The sequence below is a fragment of the Bubalus kerabau genome, chromosome 4, assembly GCF_029407905.1.
Source record: "Bubalus kerabau isolate K-KA32 ecotype Philippines breed swamp buffalo chromosome 4, PCC_UOA_SB_1v2, whole genome shotgun sequence".
NCBI classification, from domain to species: Eukaryota; Metazoa; Chordata; class Mammalia; order Artiodactyla; family Bovidae; genus Bubalus; species Bubalus kerabau.
Genome location: NC_073627.1, coordinates 55,773,316 through 55,795,388, shown reverse-complemented (window position 1 = coordinate 55,795,388; position 22,073 = coordinate 55,773,316). Strand labels below are relative to the sequence as shown.

Below are 22,073 nucleotides of genomic sequence, written 5' to 3'. Positions count from 1 at the left end.
AAATTTTATGTTATGTGCATTTTACTGCAATGACAATAAATAAAGATGCAAATCAGGCAGGACAAGGCACCGGGCTGCAGAAGAGACTGCGAGTCACCAGGCAGAAGGGGGCACTCCTCGGGCTGTGCAGAGAGAGGGCTACCAGCCCAGGAAATCCTGCCTACACAGAGGGGCTCTGTCCCCATCTGCACGGCGTGGGCCAGGGGACAATGACAGCCCTGTTGATGGAAACTGTTCACATGGTCTCCAGAGTCACACATGCCACAGGGCTGGGGGTGGTGGAGAGGTGGCCATGCAGGGATGTTCCGTGGCACATTTGGAATAGTCAAGTTATGATACACTGCTGCTGCTGCTGCTAAGTCGCTTCAGTTGTGTCCGACTCTGTGCGACCCCATAGACAGCAGCCCACCAGGCTCCCCCGTTCCTGGGATTCTTCAGGCAAGAACACTGGAGTGGGTTGCCATTTCCTTCTCCAATGCATGAAAGTGAAAAGTGAAAGTGAAGTCGCTCAGTCGTATCCGACTCTTAGTGCACGCTAGGCGGTGGGAAACTGGGGACAAAGTGGGGATAAGGGGACCAGATCAGCTGGTTAAGACCTTGATGCAGCTTCACTCCTCACTCAAAAAATATACCCATATATAAAACTCCAGAGAGATGGTGAAAGACAGCGAAGCCTGGCACGCTGCAGTCCATGGGGTCGCAGAGTTGGACACAACTTAGCAACCAAACAGCAACTAAACAAGAAATTAAAAGCTGTTCCTCATCCCCACCTTCTGAAGAAAGACAAAGATCCCTCTTACTTGAGCTGTTCAGAACAGGAAATAAGATCAAAACTGCCCGCGTGGGCTGCCACCTCCACCCTGCCCCCTGCCACCGGTGGCTCACAGGAGCGCTTCTCTACCAGCTGCCGGGCGTCCACTCACACCGAGTTCTTTCTTCCCAAAAGGGAGGGGCAGCGGGGAGCACGGGCAGCCGCGGTGGGAGACCAGGGTCTGTGGCCTCTGACCACTGAATCCAGACTCAGGTGCCTGGTTCCTGAGGTCTCACCCCCGCTTACTTCCAGGTGTACAAGGACATGCAGAAGTCACATGTGGGGCACATTTATGGTCAATGGCAGCTCTGCCTCACTTGAGATAAGACTATTTAACCAGCAGACTTTGCCAGAAAAAGATACCACCTCCAGGCCCTTTCTGAAATGTGTCCTGTGTGCATACGTGTACAGACACGAAACGGGAGCCAGAGGTTCTGAAACACCTTGGCCTGGCCGCTTAGAGCCTTCTCAGACACCCTCTCCTTCCAGAACTGTACTGCCCAAGAAGGTAGCCACTAGTCACCGTGTGGCAAGATAAATGTACATTATTTAAAATTAAGTAAGGGACTTCCCTGGTGGTCCAGTGGCTAAGACTCCACGTTCCCAATGCAGGGGGCCCAGCTTTGATCCCTGATCAGGGAACTGCAGCCCACAATGCTGCAGCTAAGATTCGTGCGATGCAAGTAAGTCAGGATTTGCATGGCACAAGTGAAAAGATCCCACATGCCACAACTAAGACCCAATGCGGCCACATAAATAAGTAAATTAATTAATTAGAAATTCAGTTCCTCAATCACACTACCACATTTCAAGTGCTGAACGGCCATCACAAGGCACAGCACACACATTAGAACATTTCTAACATCACAGAAGTTCTATCAGACAGTGCTGTTCCAGAACCTAAGAGAAGCAGGAAGCCCTGGTGTCCTGTAACTGGGGGGGCATTGTTACAATTATCTGGGGAGACCAAGGACGGTGAACAATTGATTCCCCGATGGAAAAGCCCTTCCACATCCTCCTGGGAAGGGCAGGTAAGTGCAAAGACCCCTTCTCCTGGGCAGGCAGGGCTAGGGCTAGGCACAAGTCCCTCTCCCTGCTGGTGGCTGCGGCCTCATCCAAGATCAAAACTTTGGCCCGGTTCCCATGGTGAGATCTGACACCCAGGCAGGGAGAAGCAGGAGTCCGGCAAGGAGCCCAAGTCTGGAATCAGCACCTGCAGGACCCTGGGCTCTCCAGGGCGAAGGGGGCACTTGGCATTAGCCGGGCTCATCCACTGGCCCTTCTCCTGGGTGTGCCATATTGGTGGACCTGGCTCTGCCTCTTTGGGTTTCTTCAGAGCAATGAGAAGGAATCAGAGGTAGAGGGTAGCTGAGGCAGGGGGTATGGATGTGAGAGATGGACTGTAAAGAAAGCTGAGCACAGAAAAATTGATGTTTTTGAACTGTGATGTTGGAGAAAACTCTTGAGAGTCCCTTGGACTGCAAGGAGATCCAACCAGTCCATCCTAAAGGAGATCAGTCCTGGGTGTTCTTTGGAAGGACTGAAGTTGAAGCTAAAACTCCAATACTTTGGCCACCTAATGCGAAGAGCTGACTCATTGGAAAAGACCCTGATGCTGGGAAAGATTGAAGGCAGGAGGAGAAGGGGATGATAGAGGATGAGATGGTTGGATGACATCACCGACTCAATGGACATGGGATTGAGCAAGCTCCGGGAGTTGGTGATGGACGGGGAGGCCTGGTGTGCTGCAGTCCATGGGGTCGCATAGAGTCAGACACGACTGAGCGAATGAACTGAATTGAGGCAGGGGGTATGTGTGTGGTAAGGGGAGAGGGAGGGATGGTGCTCATTAAAAGGAAAAAACATCCTTTCCAGGAACCCAAAGGGCGAGGCCAAGGAAATGAACAGAAAGGGATTCTGAAAACACAGAACCTGGGCACTAGAGCCTGTCTCTCTGCACTAACCAGAGAGAGAGAGAAAGAGGTCCAGGCACCTCCCATCCTTGCACATGGCGATGGAAAATGGCTGAGATATCTTCACTTCTGACTAACCAATCTCCTCGAAAATGTCCCCATTTGAGTCAAAGGGGCATCACCGTTCTTTCCCAAGGCTATTTCAGCTTTGGCCCCGAAAGTCAAACAAAATGAGCTGTTGATCTGCAGGTTTTCCTGCAAACTGCAGACTGGGGGCTGGGGCTGGGAGCGGGGTAAGAAGGCAACCCCCGCAGGGTGGGAACAGGTGGACATGAGGCCCAAGGGAGGACCTGTGAACAGGGCTTCTGGAACGAGCTCTGCTGCACGGATTCCTGAACAAGTTCCTTTTTCCTTCCAACCTTTAAAAAAATATAAAACAGAGGACTTTCCTGGTGGTCTGGTGGTTAGGAGTCTGTCCGCCCATGCGGGGGACACTGGCTCAACCCCTGGTCAGGCGGGATCCTACACGCTGCAGGGCAGCTTAAGCCCTGCACCACGGCTACTGAAGCCTGCGTGGCCTCGAGCCCCTGCTCCGCGATGAGCCAAGCCACCATGACGAGAAGTCGCACACCGTGGCCAAGAGCAGCCCCTGCTCACCGCAGCTAGAGAAAGCCCGTGCCGCGCTGGAGACCCAGCACAGCCGAAAATAAACAATCAAGCAGATACAGAGAACTGCACAGAATGCATGTAAGTCTGACGAAGTATCACAAGGCAAACACCTTGCAACCATTCATGTCAAGAAACGAAACTCTGCCAGCCGCTCCAACGCCCGCTCTGCGGACTACAAGCCGCTAGTGCGGTAATCACCTTCTTGCATTTCTTGACCCTCAAAAGTACATGCCTGGACACTATACTTAAGTCCTGCAAGTTGTCTTTAATGTCTATTTTAATCTACAGGTTTCCCCTTCATCCCTTCTTTCCCTGTAATTTATGAGTTGACAAACCCAGGCTGCGTAACTGCAGACTTCCCCACTATCGGAAGTTCATGGAGCAAGCTTCCTTTTCTCCCTGAGCTGGAGTCACTGCTTCCTTACCAGCACCGCCCTGCTCATCTTCTGGCCCTCCTCTCACAATAAAGAGAGACAGCCTCAGAGAATGTCAGGAAATGCTGATGATATTTTGTTAAACAAAGGATGCAGGAGGCAAACTGATACATAGGGTATGCTTTCAGCTACGTAAAGGCAAGATGCGTAGTAAAAAGGAGCAGAAGGAAATATGCCCATGAATCAATAGTCGTCCTGGGTGGTAGTGGAATTCTGTGCCTGCCGTTTCTTTCTTCACTTCAGTTTAGTTCAGTTGCTCAGTCGTGTCCAACTCTTTGTGACCCCATGGACCGCAGCACAGCTGGCCTCCCCGTCCATCACCAACTCTCGGAGTTTACCCAAACTCATGACCATTGAGTCGGTGATGCCATCCAGCTATCTCATCCTCTGTCATCCCCTTCTCCTCCCACCTTCAATCTTTCCCAGCATCAGGGTCTTTTCCAATGAGTCACCTCTTCGCATCAGGTGGCCAAAGTATTGGAGTTTCAGCTTCAACATCAGTCCTTCCAATGAACACTCAGGACTGATTTCCTTTAGGATGGACTGGTTGGATCTCCTTGCAGTCCAAGGGACTCTCAAGAGTCTTTTCCAGCATCACAATTCAAAAGCATCAATTCTTCAGCGCTCACCCTTCTTTATGGTCCAACTCTCACATCCATACATGACTACTGGAGAAACCATAGCTTTGACTAGATGGACCTTTGTTGGCAAAGTAATGTCTCTGTTTCTTTCTTACATTTCCATAATTAGCATATAACAACAAGATAGGAGACAGATCACTTTGAAACATTTTAAAGAGTGCTCTGAAAGTGTGGCATGAGATCAAATGTGTCACTCTCCCTTCACAGGACCACCTGACTCTGCTCTCTGCTCCCACAGCCACCATCAATCCAGCTGGGACCCTGAGCATCCCAAGCCTGCCTCCCTTGATGCCTCCTGGCTTCTCTGCCCATGTCCTTCCTGTCTTCTCTCTGTGTGTCATCTAAAACACGCCAGGTCGCTTCCCAGCTCCTCGGTCCCTCTTTTTTTCCTGCATCAGCTGTGACCACAGTCGGTGAGCATCGGGGTCACCTGCAGGGCTTCTCAGCGCACACTGGGTTCCACCCCCCATGCGGCTGCCTCAGGGACCACAGGGCAGCCGTCTGCACCTCTCCTCTGTCCTCACAAACAAGGCCTGTCCAGCTTTCAAGACCCGGCTCAGGGTCCTCTTTGCCAGGAGGTGGTCTCTGAAAACTTCAGCCAATATTGATCCCTCTCTGCTCTTCCAGGTCAGCCCTAGCGCTCAGAGCCATCTGGAAGAGGAGAGAGCGCACTGAGTGGCTGTAATGACGGGCAAGGTGGCACTTCATCACTTGCTGTCTCCCTCCATCAGACCAGCTCCTCCGGGCAGACCCAGGGAGGGACATCCCAGGGTCCTGTGCCGCCCAGGGGGCGTTCTGCATGCGCCAGGGGAACTGGGTCTGTTTCATTCACAGGCACCCCAGTGACCTTCACGCACAGGCTGCTAATTATTCCCTCATTCATTCACTGTCAGGCAAAACACACCGAGTGAGGACCTACTGTACACCAGGATACACAAGATTTTTAAAAAAAAATCGCTTTTCTTCACAAAGGCCAAGAATTACAACAGTGTGAGTTAGAACAGAAAGGGCTCTGTGAGGAGCCCTTCCAACTGCAGCCCAGAGACTGCTGCGCAGACCACCTCGGCCGGAGAGGCAGGTGTCGGTGCTGCCAGGAAACACACAGTTGCGGATGCGCCCTTGCACAGCCATGGGGAAGGCTTGGCCGCCCATCACAGGCTCTGTTGTCCCCCAGCTAAGCCGCCCTGGAGTTAGGGTGAGGATTTATGGCAGATATTGTTAGGAGAACAGATGTCCAGGCAGGCGGGCAGAGCAACTGGGAACAATGGTCGTGACTGTGCCAGCCTGAGCCCCTCTGGAGGGAGGCAAGAAGACCCTGCAGCGTCTGAGGCATTAAGTGCCTGAGGAGCAGGCCCCCAGCCGGTTTCTGCAAACACCTGGGGCACTGGGCCCTTAGGCCCTCTGCCCAGGGGGACACGCACAGGCTAAAGACACTGTGGACTGCAGGGCAGGTTCCAGCTTCTCCATAACCTTGGACGACATTTCCTTCTTTGTGCCCCAGTTTCACTATCTAATAATACCTTTTTTAACAGTGGTAAAGCTAAGACTCCAGGCTCCCAATGCAGAGGGACTGGGTTTGATCCCTGGTCAGGGAACTAGGTCTTACATGCTGCAACTAAAGACCCCACATGCCACAACTAAGACCGAGCACAGCCAAGTAACTAAGTAAATATTTTAATTAAGTAAATTAATTAAATAACCTTAAGAAAAAAAAATTTTTTTGAGTCTTCCCTGTAGCTCCAGTACTCTTGCCTGGGAAATCCCATGGACGGAGGAGCCTGGTGGGCTGCAGTCCATGGGGTCTCAAAGAGTTGGACACGACTGAGTGACTTCACTTGAACTTTTCACTTTCATGCATTGGAGAGGGCAATGGCAACCCACTCCAGTGTTCTTGCCTGGAGAATCCCAGGGACGGGGGAGCCTGGCGGGCTGCCGTCTATGGGGTTGCACAGAGTTGGACACAACTGAAGTGACTTAGCAGCAGAGGCTGTAGCTCAAATGGGAAAGAATCTGCCTGCTACACAGGAGACCCAGGTTTGATCCCTAGGTTGGGAAGAACCTCTGGAGAAGGGAATGGCAACCCGCTCCAGTCTTCTTGCCTGGAGAATCCCCATGGACAGAGGAGCCTGACAGGCTACAGTCCGTGGGATCACAAAGAGTCGGACACGACTGAGCGACTAACACTACTGCTACTAAGACGATTTTTTTAAAGTAGCAAAGCCAAAAAACAAGATGGTAGAGATCCCTGTTGGAAAAATAAAAGGAGAGATGAAACAATGCCACTCTGTAAAAGCAGGAGGACGTGCAAGGAGGTCGGGCAGGGACGACCCGTCATGGGTGCCTCGGGGCAGGGAGCCCCGGATGCACTCAGGGTCCGCGGCGCTGGATTCTCAGTTTGGGGGGGTGGTGTACAGCAGAATCTCGGGGAGCTTCTGAAAGGCAGAGGTCCCGGGCCCTCCACTGACTAGCTGCACACAATCCTCGTCCACCAAACCCCCAGCAAGTCAGAGAAGCTTGAGGTATTCTGAACCACTCACAGTTAGGAGACATGAGCCCAGAGGTGGGGATAAATCATTCTCTAGAAGAAGAGGAGGGGAGGGGCCTCGGCCCCAGAGCAAACCCCAAGGGAGCCCGGAGCCCAGCGGGCACCAAGAAGGACCGTCACAAGTGAAGCACCCTTCCTAGAGGTCTGCTTCTGGAGAGCAGACAACCCCCCTCCTTCTGCAGGCTGCCCGGACCTTCGGCACCTGCTGTTTCAGCCACACGGGGCCGAGTGCTGGGCCGCCCCTTCGTCCGGCCACCACACCGTCCCAGCACACTTCCCTAGTCCTGCGCACTTAACGCATCGGCCCTAACAGACGCAGCCTGCTCAACTGCAATTTTAGGATTCAAAACACAGGCCTCCTTCTCCAGGAAGCCTTCCCAGATGCGCTCCTTGGCTCGCTCCCACATGGCCTGCACCCGGTAGGTGCTCACTGCACCACTGCGATGGCAGCATACTTACATGGTATCACAGTTACCTATGTGCCCACTAGAGCCTTGGTGGCTCAGATGGTAAAGAATCTGCCTGCAGTGCAGGAGACCCAGGTTTGATCCCTGGATCGGGAAGATGCCCTGGAGAAAGGAATGGCAAGCCACTCCAGTATTCTTGCCTGGAGAATTCCATGGACAGAGGAGCCTGGTGGGGTACAGTACATGGGGCCGCAAAGAGTCAGACACGACTGAGTGACTAACCTTTCACTTTCACTTTCAACGTGCCCATTGGTGGCCATAACAGAGCAGGCTTCTCTTGGTCTTATTCAGCTCTCTGCCCCCAATACCTACTTCAGTGCCCAGCATAAAACAGGCAGCAATATGCACAGGCAAACCTCATTTCCAATGGCACCCCACTCCAGTACTCTTGCCTGGCAAATCCCATGGACGGAGGAGCCTGGTGGGCTGCAGTCCATGGGGTCGCCAGGAGTCGGACACGACTGAGCGACTTCCCTTTCACTTTTCACTCTCATGCACTGGAGAAGGAAATGGCAACCCACTCCAGTGTTCTTGTCTGGAGAATCCCAGGGACAGGGGAGCCTGGTGGGCTGCCGTCTCTGGGGTCGCACAGAGTCGGACAAGACGAAGCGACTTAGCAGCAGCAACAGCACTTTATTTCACTTCACAGATACTGAGGTGTTTCTTCTTTTTACAAATTAAAGGTTGTGGCAACCCTACAACGAGCAAGTCTATTGGCACCATTTCTCCACCAGCATTTGCTCATTTTGTGTCTCTGTGTCACATTTTGGTAATTCTCACCATATTTCAAGCTTTTCTGTTATTATTATATTCGTAATGGTGATCAGTGATCTTTGATGTTAATACTTTGGCTGAATGCTCAGATGACGGTTACCATTTTTTTCTGCACTAAAATACTTTTTAATTAAGGCATGTGCATTGTTTTTTTAAAAGACATAATGCTATTATGCACTTAATAGACCACAGTATAATGTAAACATAATTTTTATATGTACTGGGAAACCAAAACACGCGTGTGACTCCCTTTGCCGCAATATTCATTTTACCGTGGCGGTCTGGAAGTGAACCTACAACATCTCTGAGGTCTGCCTGTATATGCAGATCGGGAGAAAGGGAGGGGAGGAAATTTAAAGTCAAACAATGGAAAATTTTTCAAAGCACTCGGGAAATTAGAGCAAATATTTTCTTAAGCACTGCCTATGTGCCATGGAGAAACCTAAGACACAGGGAGGAAGGGTGCCCACAGTGGCAGAGTTGGGTCAGAACCCAGGCAGTATGGCTCCTCCTCTCAACCCTCTGCCACGATACCGATGGTTCAAAGGAAAGATAGGGTAAAATCTGGGGAAAAAAAAAAAAAAAGAGCTCCCTCTGCAGTCCTTGCTCCTGGGCTAGGGGTTCACAACAACTCCACACGTCACCCTTTGGACAAAGCACAGTTCGAGGCTACCGTCCACAGAAGCAGGGGCAGTTTATGCTGAAGGTCTCCCAGTGAAGTGCCAGGGACCCTTCTGCAGCCTCTGGGAGAGTCTGGGAGTCAGCGGTTCCAGCTGGGAGCTCTAGGAGGCCTAGAACCAGGAACAGGGCCAGTGCCACCCAGGGCCTCTGTGTACCTGTCCCACCTGACCCCTCGGGGCCCAGAGACAGGCTAGTCGAGAAGATGGCTCAGCAGCCCAGGGGGCTTCACTCAGGAGAAGCTGTAGAGAAAAGCAAGAACTCCGGGTGGCTTTAAAGTGGGCAGGAAAGGACTTCTCTGGAGGTCCAGTAGTTAAGACTCTGCTTCAACTGCCAGGGGCTCAGGTTCAATCCCTGGTCAAGAAACTAAGATCCACCCACATGCTTTGGGCACAGCCCCACTTGCCTCAAAAAAAAAGGTAGGCAGGAAAGAAAATATATTAGAATCAACCCGAGTGACTGAAAACGAACCATACGCCAGGCACTTGCAGGGGTGTGTCCCCAAAGGATTTAATTTTCACACCCACCCAGGGAGGCGGCTGTCATTCTCCTTGTCTTACCAACAGGACACTCGGGCCCTGTTCTGCTGGAACACGTGAGAGTGAGGAGGCAACCCTGCCAGATCGGGGCGTTTGACGGAGGCTGAGTGAGAACGTAAGGGTCTCTGGGTAAAGCTGCAAGGATACTTGGTCTTTGTTCTCTTTCTTCAAGACAGAACAAAGAAAATGGGACTTAGACTCCAGAAGAAACTTTCTTGACTGTAAAGAGGGGTCAGACAGAACACTTCCTGGGAGGGACCCCTGAATGGTGCTTCGCTCCAGCAAGCGCCTTTCTGCAGGCAGGAGACTGGACCACCTGGCCTCGGTACCACGAGGCCACTGACATGCTCGGAGGTCTCCTCAGACAACTTGGCTCTAGCTCCAGTCTCATGGGAGGCTCTTGGACAACGTAAATCTGAGGTTAAACTCATCCTTTGCAGGACTTCCCTGGTGGCCCAGTGGTGGAGACTCTGAGCTCCCAATGCAAGGGGCCCAGGGTTCAATCCCTGGTCAGAGAACTAGACCCCACGTGCCATAATGAAGAGCTCGAATGCCACAACTAAGACTCGGCACAGCCAAATAAATAAATACTTATTTCAAAAAACGCTTTGCCAAATTTGACAAACAGATGGGGTAGAAAGTTCTGATACTGAAATGAAGTGTGGAGTTGGCGGTTTTAGTCAGTGAGTATAAAGTTGGCACGAGTGTGGTACTGATGGATAGAAGCCTCCTGTTTCGCCTGTTGAATAACATAGTTCGTCAAGCCAGCAGTGACCGAGATGACCATGGGAGTGTGGTAGGCAACCCGCTCAGGAAGCCCCATCCTGTGTGGGCACGCCCACTGGGAGGTCTCCGAGGACACAGAGCCCATCTGTTGTTGTTCCCTGGTTGCTCAGGCCTACGCTTTTGCCTTGGCCTGGAACAGAAGTCTCCCCTAGTAGGTCACGATCAGTCCTGGAACGCAGGACACCCTGGGGGCGGGGGGCCGGGGGGCCTGGATCACACACGGGATGTTCAGTCTAGTCTAGAGAGGGGTTCCTGATTCTGAAGTTTCATGTCAAACTACACAACTTACTGGTTCGAATCAAACACAGAATTTACTATTCACCATCGAACAATCATATGACAGTGATTTTGCAGTTTACCTAGATGTGGGGCTTCCTTAAGGGGTCCCAGGACCAAAGGGGTTCAAAACCTCTCCACTCTCGCGAGAAACCAAGCCCTGGAAAGATTAAAGCCTTCACCCAAAGTACCTGCCAGCAGGAGCAGCCTTCCCGCCAGCCTCCTGTTCCCAGTGGCCAGTAGCCACCTCTGAGTCGAGGGGGCCCGGGGTGGGGTGCTGGGTGTCCATAAACCACAGCGTACATGCTCCACCCAGGACCTCATGACACTCACGGCAACCCCACACAGGTCAGGCCAGACAGGGGTCCCCGACTGGAGGACTGACCCCATGGTCCCTGGGGGAGGAGTCCCCCACTCCAGGAGCTCCAAGCCACTGCAGGTCCTCCTGCCTGGCCCCCACCTTTCCCTTTGATCCCAAAGAAGGTGGAGAGCAAAGAAAAATCCCCAGTTGGCATCGATTTGCCCAAAGCAAAAGGAACACAAAGGCTGCGCCTGTTTCCATGGAGACGAGATCAGTGAAGCAAAGGAACAAAACAGAGCAAGAAACACAAACCGTCACCACCTTCCGGGCTTGCGTGATCGATGTCGGTGGGCCAGAGCCCTGACAGGAAGACACTGGAAGAAAGAAGGGTAATCAGAAGATCAGCAGCCAAACCAAGAGTGCTTTCAGCTGCTGCGAGGGACGAGGTGGCCTGCCCCCACCCCACCCCGCCTGCCCCCAAGCCTACAAATTAGCCTGGCCCCCACTCTTGAGAAAGACCCTGAACAACAACAACAAAAAATCCCAACCGAAGTCCAAAGTGAGTCATTATTCACTTTACAAAAGGATTCTTTGCTTGACAAAGAGATTCCTTGAAAGGGCCAGATCCCAAGGTGCACAGGAGCATTGCTTTGTTTCTTTATTTACTCCTCTGGGGCGGAGGAGAAGAGACTAAGCTCCAGCTGAAAGTAGGTTTAGACAAGATGACAAAATTCCTGCGGGGAAGGCACAGGGGGTGGAGTCGACTCTGCTTCTAAAACATTTGCCGGGAGAGGCCCTGGGGAAATCCAAGCAAGGCAGCTTTCAGACAGAAGGCTTGAGAGCCTGTGGCCCGTCCCCCAGAAAGCGCCCAGCCAGCTGGGGAGACCAGGCAGCAAGGCTTCCAACAGGTCCCCACAGGGTGGACCCCAGAGCCCTCAGGCTGCAGGGAAAGCGGGGAGCAATCAGGGGCGGCCTTTCCCTCTGGGGGAGCAAGAAGGCAGGAGGCCAGCAGGGAGCTCAGCAGGTGGCAGGGCCCCCGCTCTGCCCTTTATCAGGTGACACCCGCGAAGCGCCTCCATGCGTGTGGTGCCATCCCAGGGAGGGGCGCCCTGCCCTTGGAGAGTCTCAACCTGGCCTTCACGCCACCCCATCTTTTGCTTAATTCCTTCGAGGAACAAGTGTAACCACGGCAAGACTATTTCCTGAGCGTGCCCACTGGCCATCGTCTCCTGTACCCCCTCAACCAGCCCATGAGAGAGACACTGTCGTTGCCCATTTACCCATGTGCAGACAGGCTCAGAGAGGCATGTAACTTGGTCACACGGCTAGTAAGTGACAAAGCCAGGATTCAAAAACAAAGGTCTGCCCAACTTCAAGGTCTCTGAAGGCTAAATGCCTGCCGCATCAGCCCGTTTCACAGACAAAGATGCCAAGGAGAAGAGAATGTAGGTGAGTTGCCCTGAGGCAGGGGACGAGCTCAGAGGACCAGTTCTCCTGACATACCCAAGGCGGGTTTGCTTTGTGATCGCTCCCCTGGGATGGCACCCAGCTTTTCTGGTGGGGTATGTGGACTGCTCTGGGGCCATGAAACCGCTCAGCAGGCCCAGGCTTCAGAGTACCTCTCTGCCACTCGAGACTGTAGCGTCCATGCCCTTGCTAGCTAACTGCGAGGACCTGGGAAGAAACAGGGGCCAAGGGCCAGGGTTGTCACTGGGGAGACCCTGGGAGGTTCGGGCTCAGTCCCTGCTCCACCAAAGATTCCCAAAGAGCCACAGGCTTTGAAGTGAGCAATGTAATGTTCACAGAGCCACAACCCAGGGCAGCCTCTCCAGGAGGCATCTGGTCAATGGTCTGCCCACCAAGGTACATCTGGGAAATTTAACTCCCTGACACGGCAGGCCTTCAGGGAATCAATTTCCAGAACCTCCACGCCCCCATGGTATCCTTCCGTATCGATGTGCTGGGAACCATCTGAGCCCACCAGTTCTCTTTTGAAGTAGCCCTCCTCAAGACTACCCAAAAGGCCGGCCCATCCCCACAGCCATGCCAGCTTTACCCTGGCACTTTGACCTGACAGAAGCCATGAAACAAAGGGACAACTCAAGAATGCAGCGCTCCTGGAAGGAGTCTCCTGAGGATGGACACTGAGAAGGGAGCTGGCCTTATCTTACCAAGACCAACTACCATGCATAACCATCTGGTTATTCCAAGATTAGAATTAGGAAGCAAGGAAGCCGACACAGGGATGCCTGCTTAACTCATTTATTTGAATCAAACATGGAGTCAGACTTTTTCTAACACAAAGCATGATTTGGCTCATCGTCTAACAGCAAGATCTGGCCTTGCGAATTAAGAGCTACAGCAGACATTTTCCACAACCGTTGTGAACTGAATTTGCCATTCTAGGTTTTCATGAACATATATTTGAAGAATATGACATACAATAAGCCTGGAAATACTCTCTACTTAAAGTTATGAGAAAAAAATGCTTATGTGAATTTTTAAGTGTATAGGGCTTCCCAGGGGGTACAGTGGTAAAAGAATCCACATGCCAGTGCAGGAAACGTAAGAGACTCTGGTTCGATCCCTGGGTTGGGAAGATCCCCTAAAGTAGGAAATGACAACCCACTCCAGGACTCTTACCTGGAGAATTCCATGGACAGAGGGGCGTGGCGGGCTACAGTCCAAGGAGTCACAAAGAGTAGGACATGACTGAACAACTGAACACACACACACATAAGGGATATAGTTTTTTTTTGTTTTATAAATTTTAAATTATAAATTTAAATTATAAATTTTATTTTATATATTTATTTTATATTTTTTTATTTTATAGTATTTTTTTTGTATTCTTTTGACAGCTGTGAGAGCAAAAACAGTTTTAAGCCTGTGTCTTTCCTTCCCTGGAGCCATACTCAGAGGCTATACATTCCACACCACCCACTGGACCATGAGTGTAATCGATTCTCAAGAGAAGGCGGCTGCAAGGGACATGACAAGCATTAGATCTAAAACCTGGGTGTAAGTTTATTTCTGCTACTCCTTAGCTGTGTGGATCTGGTAAAGTTACACACACTCCCTGACATAAAGTTACTCATAAGCTCATGGGAATAATACCATAAGAGACATATTAAAAATCCTGATATGGTGATAATGATAATATTAAATGAATAACAGAGAAATGCACTACACAAATAGCCCCAAATAGTAGCCAACCAGCAAGTGTTTTCTGTTTGGCTTGGACAATGCTATGGTCTTTGTCTCCAGATGATGCTAATAACTGATATTTACTGTGCATCCACTGTGTGCCAGGCACTGGACTAGGTGTTTCACAGGTCCTAGTTCATTTCGTTTTCACATCAGTCTTATGGGTAGCACGTCCTTCTCATCCCCCCAGTTTATAAGCACAGAAAGCTTACATACTTGCCAAGCTCAGCGGGCATTTAGGGTCCAATGTGTGTGCGTGCTACGTCGCTTCAGTTGTGTCTGACTCCTTGTGAAGCTATGGACTGTAGCCTGCCAGGCTCCTCTGTCCATGGGATTCTTCAGGCAAGAATACTGGAGGGGGTTGCCACGTCTCTTTCCTGTGACTCCTGCATTGCAAGTGGATTCTTTACCGCTGAGCCACCAGGAAAGCCCTTAAGGGCCAATGAAAGTGAAAGAAGTGCAAGTGTTAGTCACACAGTTGTGTCTGACCCTTTGCGACTCCATGGACTACAGCCTGCCAGGCTTCTCTGTCCAGAGAATTCTTTAGGCAATACTGGAGTGGGTAGACATTCCCTTCTCCAGGGGATATTCCCAACCCAGGGATCAAACCTGAGTCTCCTGCATTGCAGGCAGACTCTATCATCTGAGCCACCAGGGAAGCCCACAAGGATCAGTGGGTCTGTTCAATTCTAGAGCATGTACTGTCAACTCACCCTATCAAAGGGTGGTCTCCAACTGCCAGTGTCTGCACCAAGACCCTCTAAGAAATGCAGGATCCCAGCCCCTACTCCATAACCTACTGAATCAGAATCTGCGTTCTAGCAAAATCGATGCATGATTCCTACCCCATGCACATCCAAGCTAGAGACACACTGCTCTAAACCATCAGCCCAGCTGATCTACATCCTGGTTTTATCTTGCTGAAGGTAACGTTAGAATATTTGCTTTCTCCACATGCACACACACACAGCTGGCAATTAAAGCAAGCAAGATAGTTAGAGATTACAATAATCTATCAGTAACACGTGCTGAAGAATTGATGCCTTTGAACTGAGCTGTTGGCGAAGACTCTTGAGAGTCCCTTGGACAGCAAGGAGATTCAATCAGTCCATCATAAAGGAAATCAGTCCTGAATATTCATAGGAAGGAGTGATGCTGCGGCTGAAACTCCAATACTGTGGCCACCTGATGCGAAGAGCTGACTCACTGGAAAAGACCGATGCTGGGAAAGATTGAAGGCGGGAGGAGAAGGGGATGAAAGAGGATAAGATGGTTGGATGGCATCACAGACTCAATGGACATGAGTTTGAACAAACTCTGGGAGTTGGTGATGGACAGGGAGGCCTGGCATGCTGCAGTCCATGGGGTCGCAAAGAGTCAGACACAACTGAGCGACTGAACTGAACTGAACATATGCAAAATCCATGTTTTAAAAAGGGCTAGGAGGACTCATATCAAAGTGTCATCAGCAGTTACCTCTGAAGAGTGGTGTGAGATGGGGAGAAGAGGTGGTCAAAGGGGGACCATTTGAATTGTTTGAAATTTTTAATGAAAGCAATGGAGTTGTATATCGGTTACATAATTTTTTTAAAAGCATGTTTTAAAACACACTCTGGGGGACTTCCCTGGCAGCCCAGGGGTTAAGCCTTCACCTTCCAATAGGTTCTAACTCTGGTTGGGGAACTGGGATCCCACATGCCTCGTAGCCAAAAAAATAAAGAACTATAACAAAAAACACACACCAGATCACTGGAAATTGATGGTATTTCATGAGCTATGTCTACAGGAGGCAACTGATGGTCCCCTGGAAGGCCAGGAAGGGGGACCCTAGGGAAGTACAATGGAGGAAAAGGAGTGCTAGGCTTGGAATCAAAAGATCCAGATTCAAGGCCAGGCTGTGCCTTGAATTTGCCTCAGGACCTCAGGGCCCCCACTTGGCATCTCTGGGCCCGTGATTTCCCTGCATAAATGGGGGTCCCCCCCACACCCTTCTAGGCTCACAGAGTGACTGCAGGGACCAATCATGCATCAACATGCACCAGAGGCCCATGTGAAGGGCAGGGTGCTGTGTTTCTTGAAAGGAAAAGCCAGGAAAGAAAGCACTGAAACCTTCCCCCTCACTCATTCCATTGCCCAAACACAGACAGTCCATGACTTTATAAGGAAGACACACACAGTAACCTGGATTTAGCGTCCGTGGGAGCCCCAGTCTGATTTTCAAAACCTTATTCGAACTTAAAAGTTAGGTTTGGATGAGGTTCAAAACACAAAAAGAAAGGGCTGTTTCTCATTCTCTCTGCTCCTCGCCAGGTCTCTCTGCAGGCTCAGGGCCGGGGAGGCCGTGTCAGGGTTCCTGCTGGGTCGTGGATGCTCCGCTCTGCCGGGCTCTCCATGCCTTCCCAGCACAGCTCCAGCACTGGCCCCCAGCTGCTCAAGGGCCCAGAGTTTGGCTCTCTCTGGCCGATGCCTTAGTTTCCCCACTTTTATCTTAGAGCTCAGCTTTGCAGAACTGGAAAGAGCAGTGAGTCCCCCCTGGGGGAGGAGGGGTGGAGTTTGGGTCCACAGGGATAAAGGGACTTGTTCCGACCTGCACAGCTAGCTTAAAATAAATAAGGGGGGTCAGGTTCTCTATGACCTTTGGCAATATGCCCTTTTCCTTAAGATTTTCCCATCGTTCTTTTGCAACATGTCTGTCACTGACCTCACCTCCAACCCCTTTCTCTAGGAGACTCACAAATCTGAAGACTAAAAGCTGGTGTGCTTTCCTCAAACTGAACAATCCTGAAACCACACAGTCTGAAGGTCTCACTGAGACTGAGAAGAGAATCCCTGGCCAGATTTTCCAAGAACCAGGCCCTTCAAAACCATTATGAGCTTCAGTTACAGTGAAGTCACTGCAAAAGAAGCCTCCAGGCAGACAGTTCCAGCCACAATACTTACATGACCTAAGGCTCCTAACTTTACCTCTCTGACCCTCAGTTTTCTCAAAGCCTCAGGTTTGGGAAGAAGATTCCAGATAAGAATAAAGCCTTTCATGTGGAGTAGGAGCTCAGTATATAGCAACTCTTAGTGTTACTATCATGATCGTCTCATTCAGGACCATCCATCCCAAAGACAAGGATCTGTCTACATCAGTTCTCCACTCCAACTGCACATCAGAATCACCTAGGAAGTTTTGGGGTTTGTTTTTTTTTTGTTTTTTTTTTCCTTTTTTAAAAATGCCAATGCCTAGATCTTATCCTCAGTGATTCTGACTCAGTGGTCTGGACTGGGACCTAGGGAAATCAGTTCCTTTTTCACAGCTCTCCAGGTGATTCCAGTGTACACCTGTGGTTGAAAACTGTGCTCTAATCTGTGTTTCTCAACCTTTAACATGCACACGAATCTCCTAAGGGTCTTGCTAAAATGCAAGTTCTAACTCATTAGAGCTTCGATCTGAGGCCTGAAGAGTCTGCGTTGCCATCTAGCCCCCTGGCGACGCCATTGCTACTGGTTCATGGCCTCAGGAGGAACGGCACTCAAAACTCAAGGTCTTGCGCAGATGGCTGGAAAGTTTATAAGATTCTTCTCTGGAAGTCTCAAAGGCAAGCTCTGTCTAGCCAGGCTAGAGCTCACGGCCTCCTGAAAGCAGACAGCCAACTAAATGGCCTCAGACTGGGGCACAAGGACTCAGAACCAGAGCCTGTCCCCAAACGACTCTCTCTTTGGCTTCATGCTGTTGTTTTTTTTGGCGGTGGGAGGTGGGGCAGGGACGGGGGCTGCAGACAAGTGTGGCCGCAAAGACACTCAGTTGTGACACCACACCCCGCGTTCACTTGGAGTTGCCTTCTCAACACCGTCTGAGGGGAAAGGCACAAGAACAGGGTCCTAGCTGCCTCCACTCAGATTAGCGGGGTGAAGGGGAGCAGGGCCTGGCTTGGCAGGACGTCCTATCCAGAAGCAGCTGTAAACAATCACAGCTCTGCTGGGCCAGCCTCCTCTGATCAGCCAAGCAGGAAAGCTTCCTGCCTGGAGCTGGCGAGGTAAGTGCACGGTTGAAGGGACTCCAGGGAAACTTGAGCAGGGTAGGGACTGGGCAGACAAGTCCCTCTGGCTTTGAGATTGGCATATTTTGTGACCCTGAACAACATTGTCAAAATGACACTGACTGGTTGCCAACGACATGCCAGAGAATAATACAGAAATACTATTTGATCCTCCCATCAACTCGGCAAGTCAGGCATCATTACCGTCATTGCACAGATGAGGAAACCGAGGCTCGGTGGATATGTGACAATGGAATTTACAGAGGACAGAGCCAGGACTGGAAGCCAAGATCAAAACTCTTAATGAATCTCTCGATGCCTCAACTTAACCCCTTCATGAGAAAGGGAAAGGGTATAAATCAACAGAACTGAAAGCATGATGCTTATTAGCAGTATAATTATCATCTGTCACTATCCTCATCAGAAGTGCAGTTAAGAGATACTGGGAGAAAAGGCTGGTGTCTGTCCTGCCATTCAGGTGGCTGAGCCCAGGCCCCTGCAGTCTCCAGGCCCTCTGGGGCAAGGTGCATGGCCCCTGATGACACCAGGGTGAGCACAGACCTTCAGAAGAAGGCCCTGGCTATGGGATAGAGCAAGCGTCCAAAAATCCAACAGCTCAAGGAAGGAGACTGAGCTGGGTCACAGCTACCTGCTCCTGGCACCTGGGCCACCAGGCCAGGCCCAAGGCTGGAAATGAAACCCAACTGATGGGCCTTGAGAGCCAGCCTGAACCTGTACCCCAGCCTCACCTCTGTATAAACCACAGAAGGTTCCTGAGCCAGACAGCTTGTTCGAACGAGTGCCCCACTTCAAGGGCTCTGGCACCGAGGGCCGAAGGGGCCATGCTGGGAGCCTCCATCCCACGGGGCCCCAGGCCCCTCCTCCCAGAACCCAGGCAACTCTGGATTCATATTACCCCCATACAACTCCAACACTGGCTGCTGACCGTCACGCTCCACAAGGTCCTGAGGCTTCAGAGGAGCTGGGAGTGGGGGTGGTCAACAGTAGGGAGTACACAAGGAAGCAATGGTATAGTCACTGAAAATATTTTAAAACCACACCATGTCGTTAAAAATGCTCATTCTACAGTGTTACATTAAAAAGCTACATACAAAGCTTTTTAAGTATGTGATCAGTAAGATTACAATTAATTTTAAGAAGCTATACAAATTTAAAAAATAAAAAGAACAGAGGGAAATATAATCAAATGTTATCGGTGTGTGCGTGCCAAGTTGCTTCAGTCGTGTCTGACTCTTTGCGACCCCAGGGACTGTGGCCCGCCAGGCTCCTCTGTCCATGGGGATTCTCTAGGCAAAAATCCTGGAGTAGGTTGCCCTGACCTCCTCCAGGGGCTCTTCCCCACCCAAGGATTGAACACGCATCTCTTATGTCTCCTGCATTGGCAGGCACGTTCTCTGCCACTGGCACCACTGGGAAGCCCAAATCGGTGGCAATATTTACAATATTTAAATTACCAGACCGATCTCCGTTGGAAATTAAGCATTCCCCCCTCCTCTTCTTTTTTTTAAATGAGAATACAAACTACACAGGATAAGCAGAGCACTTTTTTTTTTTTTAAGTTGAAGTACAGTTGATTTACGAGAGGAGCACATTCTGACTGAAGTCCATGTGTCTGAGGGGTCAAGATGAAGCCTTTCTGGGATGGCGCAGCCCCAGCGCGGGCAGCCCACAGCAATGAGACCACACGGGTGTGGCTGCAGTCCAAGGTCCTGGGGCATCGGTGCTCACGCGTAGGCCAGCAGGCCAGTGGGGGACCCTTCCCAGGGGGCTTACTTCTCCAGTGTGCATATATGTGTGTTAGTCACTCAGTTGTGCCTGACTGCTCACGACCCCATGGACTATAGCCCACCAGGCTCCTCTGTCCATAGGATTTTCCAGGCGTGAATCCTGGAGTGGGTTGCCATTTCCTTCTCCAGGGGATCTTCCCCACCCAGGGATTGAACCTGGGTCTCCTGCATGGCGGGCAGATTCTTTATCATCTGAGCCATTGGGGAAGCTGGGGAACATAACAAAAAGCCCATTAGCCCTCAAAGTGCTCTAAAGGATTCTGGTGAAAGATGCCTACTGAAACAATCCAGACAGGTGCCCTGCCCCAGGCGAGGGGGCAGAAGGCAGTTGCCACCGAGGGCTCCAGGGTCCCTGGGAGACCCCTGGCCAACGAGGATTCCTGCCTGTGCCACAAAGCCCGCCAGCATGAGGGTGTAAGAGGGACATGCTTTACCATATGGGGCTCAGGAGCCTCCTAGGAAGGCTGGCGGGAGGCAGAATGGCAGGTCCCCGAGCCCCGCAAAAATGTGAAAGAGGAAAGGCCTTTAAAGTGAAGGGAGGCACCAGCTGTCGTCAAAACAACACCAATTACAGGGGCTGTGAGCAAGGCCTCCCCAGGCGGCCAGGCGGTCACCCAGCCTCCCGGGCTCCAGGCCCGGCCTGAGGCTGCGGCTGCAGGCCGGTCACCAGCTGGGCAGGGCAGCCCCAGTCCAGAAAGCAGCCCATACAGGTCCTGCTGACCGAGAAGTCTCCAGGGTCACAGGGTCGGGTACTTGTGCTGGGGCCAGGACTAGGGAAGCACCTTCTCTGGAGATTTTAAAGGACGAAGCACCTGGGATAATTGCAACAGTAAAATAGGAGAAAAGTGATGTCCTTGTCCCTTGAAGCTGGGGAGGAGACAGAGTAAGAAGAGAGATCAGAAATGCTGCTTCTCTGGGGCCCCTTACTCACAGCTCACGGCAAGGAGCTCGAGTTCACCATCACTGACGGGGCCCCCTGGATGTCCTCTGCTGCTGGCATCTGAGCCCAGAGACCCTGGGGTGGAGTGAAAAAGGCCCACCCTCAGGAAGCCAAGGAGGCAGGAAGGGCCTGAGTGTCAGACCAGGGTTTTGTCCCTGTTCTGTGACTTCCTAGCCGTGGGGCTGGTGACAAGCCCCTTCCTTTCCCTAAATTAGGTGTAAGAGGTACCCAGCCTTGTTGCTGCATCAAAATGTGTGTGGATTCATGAAAAACATTTCTGTGATGATACTCCTAAAACTATCATATTCTAAACCAATGGAAGATATCTAATGACTAGTGGAGCATCATTATAAAGTGGGGGCATTATGGGGACTTTCCTGGTGGTCCAGTGGCCAAGACTCTGTGCTCCCAATGCAGGGGGCGTGAATTCGACCCCTGATCAGGGAACTGGATCCCATATACCACAACTATAAGATCCTGTGTGCTGCAACTAAGACCCAGCACAGCTTAATAAATAAATAAAATATTATAAAAAATAAATAATAAAGTGGGGGCATTTTGCTCCCCTCTCATGACAACATGCAAATAAGAAGCAAAAACGGACACATCAATCTTTTTTTTCAAACCCTTCACCCACATAGTCTAAAATCAGGACTGGATAGGAACACAGGATGGGGCTCAAACCAGAGGGGAGAGAAAGGGATACACAAAACCAGAGAGACCAGGGAAGAAGCAAGAAGGTTAGAAAGCACATGCCGGTCTCCCGGGAATGAGCCCCGCACCCCTGGGAAAGAGGCCGAGATGAAAGGGAGGAGCAGCTGAGGGAAAACAGGCCATGAGAACAGGACTCGATTGTTCTCGGGGACAGGCAGGGCGGCCACCCTGCTTTGTGCGTTAATGCAATTAAGGCCCTGTGGGCGGGGGCCCGTGGTTTGGAATCCCTTAGCTCCAGCCCATCTCGGGGCAGCTGAGCCTGAGTATGGAGCTGGAGCTGGAGGCTGCTTGGCTCAAAGGGCGCAGCGGCCCAGACAGCCAGGGGTGAAGCCCTCATTCCAGGAGACGGGCACTTCTCTCCTCCCCCGGCACCGTCCAGGGAGTTCCCTGAAGCCCAGCCTCGGCCCTGACCCCAGTTAACACTCCCACTAATTGCTGGGGCTGCAGACAGCCTGAAAGCCCAGGGAGCAAAAGAGTCAGAGTTAATTAAGGAGGGAGAAAAAGTCTGCATCTTCATTCTTCCTTCCCTCCTCCCTGCTCCTCTG

At 51.3% G+C, this 22,073-nt stretch overlaps 1 protein-coding gene across 3 annotated transcripts in view; it reads right to left on the bottom strand.

Moving 5' to 3' along the window:
- CUEDC1 (CUE domain containing 1) overlaps positions 1–22,073 on the bottom strand; it is an 88,474-nt gene that overhangs the window by 40,280 nt on the left and 26,121 nt on the right. The window contains exon 2 of one of the 3 annotated variants that reach the window (XM_055577543.1): positions 11,156–11,208. The exons of 1 other annotated variant lie outside the window; for it this stretch is intronic. The gene's annotated coding sequence lies outside the window, so the exon portion shown is untranslated. Of the gene's footprint in view, positions 1–11,146; positions 11,209–22,073 lie in introns of all 3 variants that reach the window. One more of the 3 variants, XM_055577545.1, reaches the window with a different exon arrangement.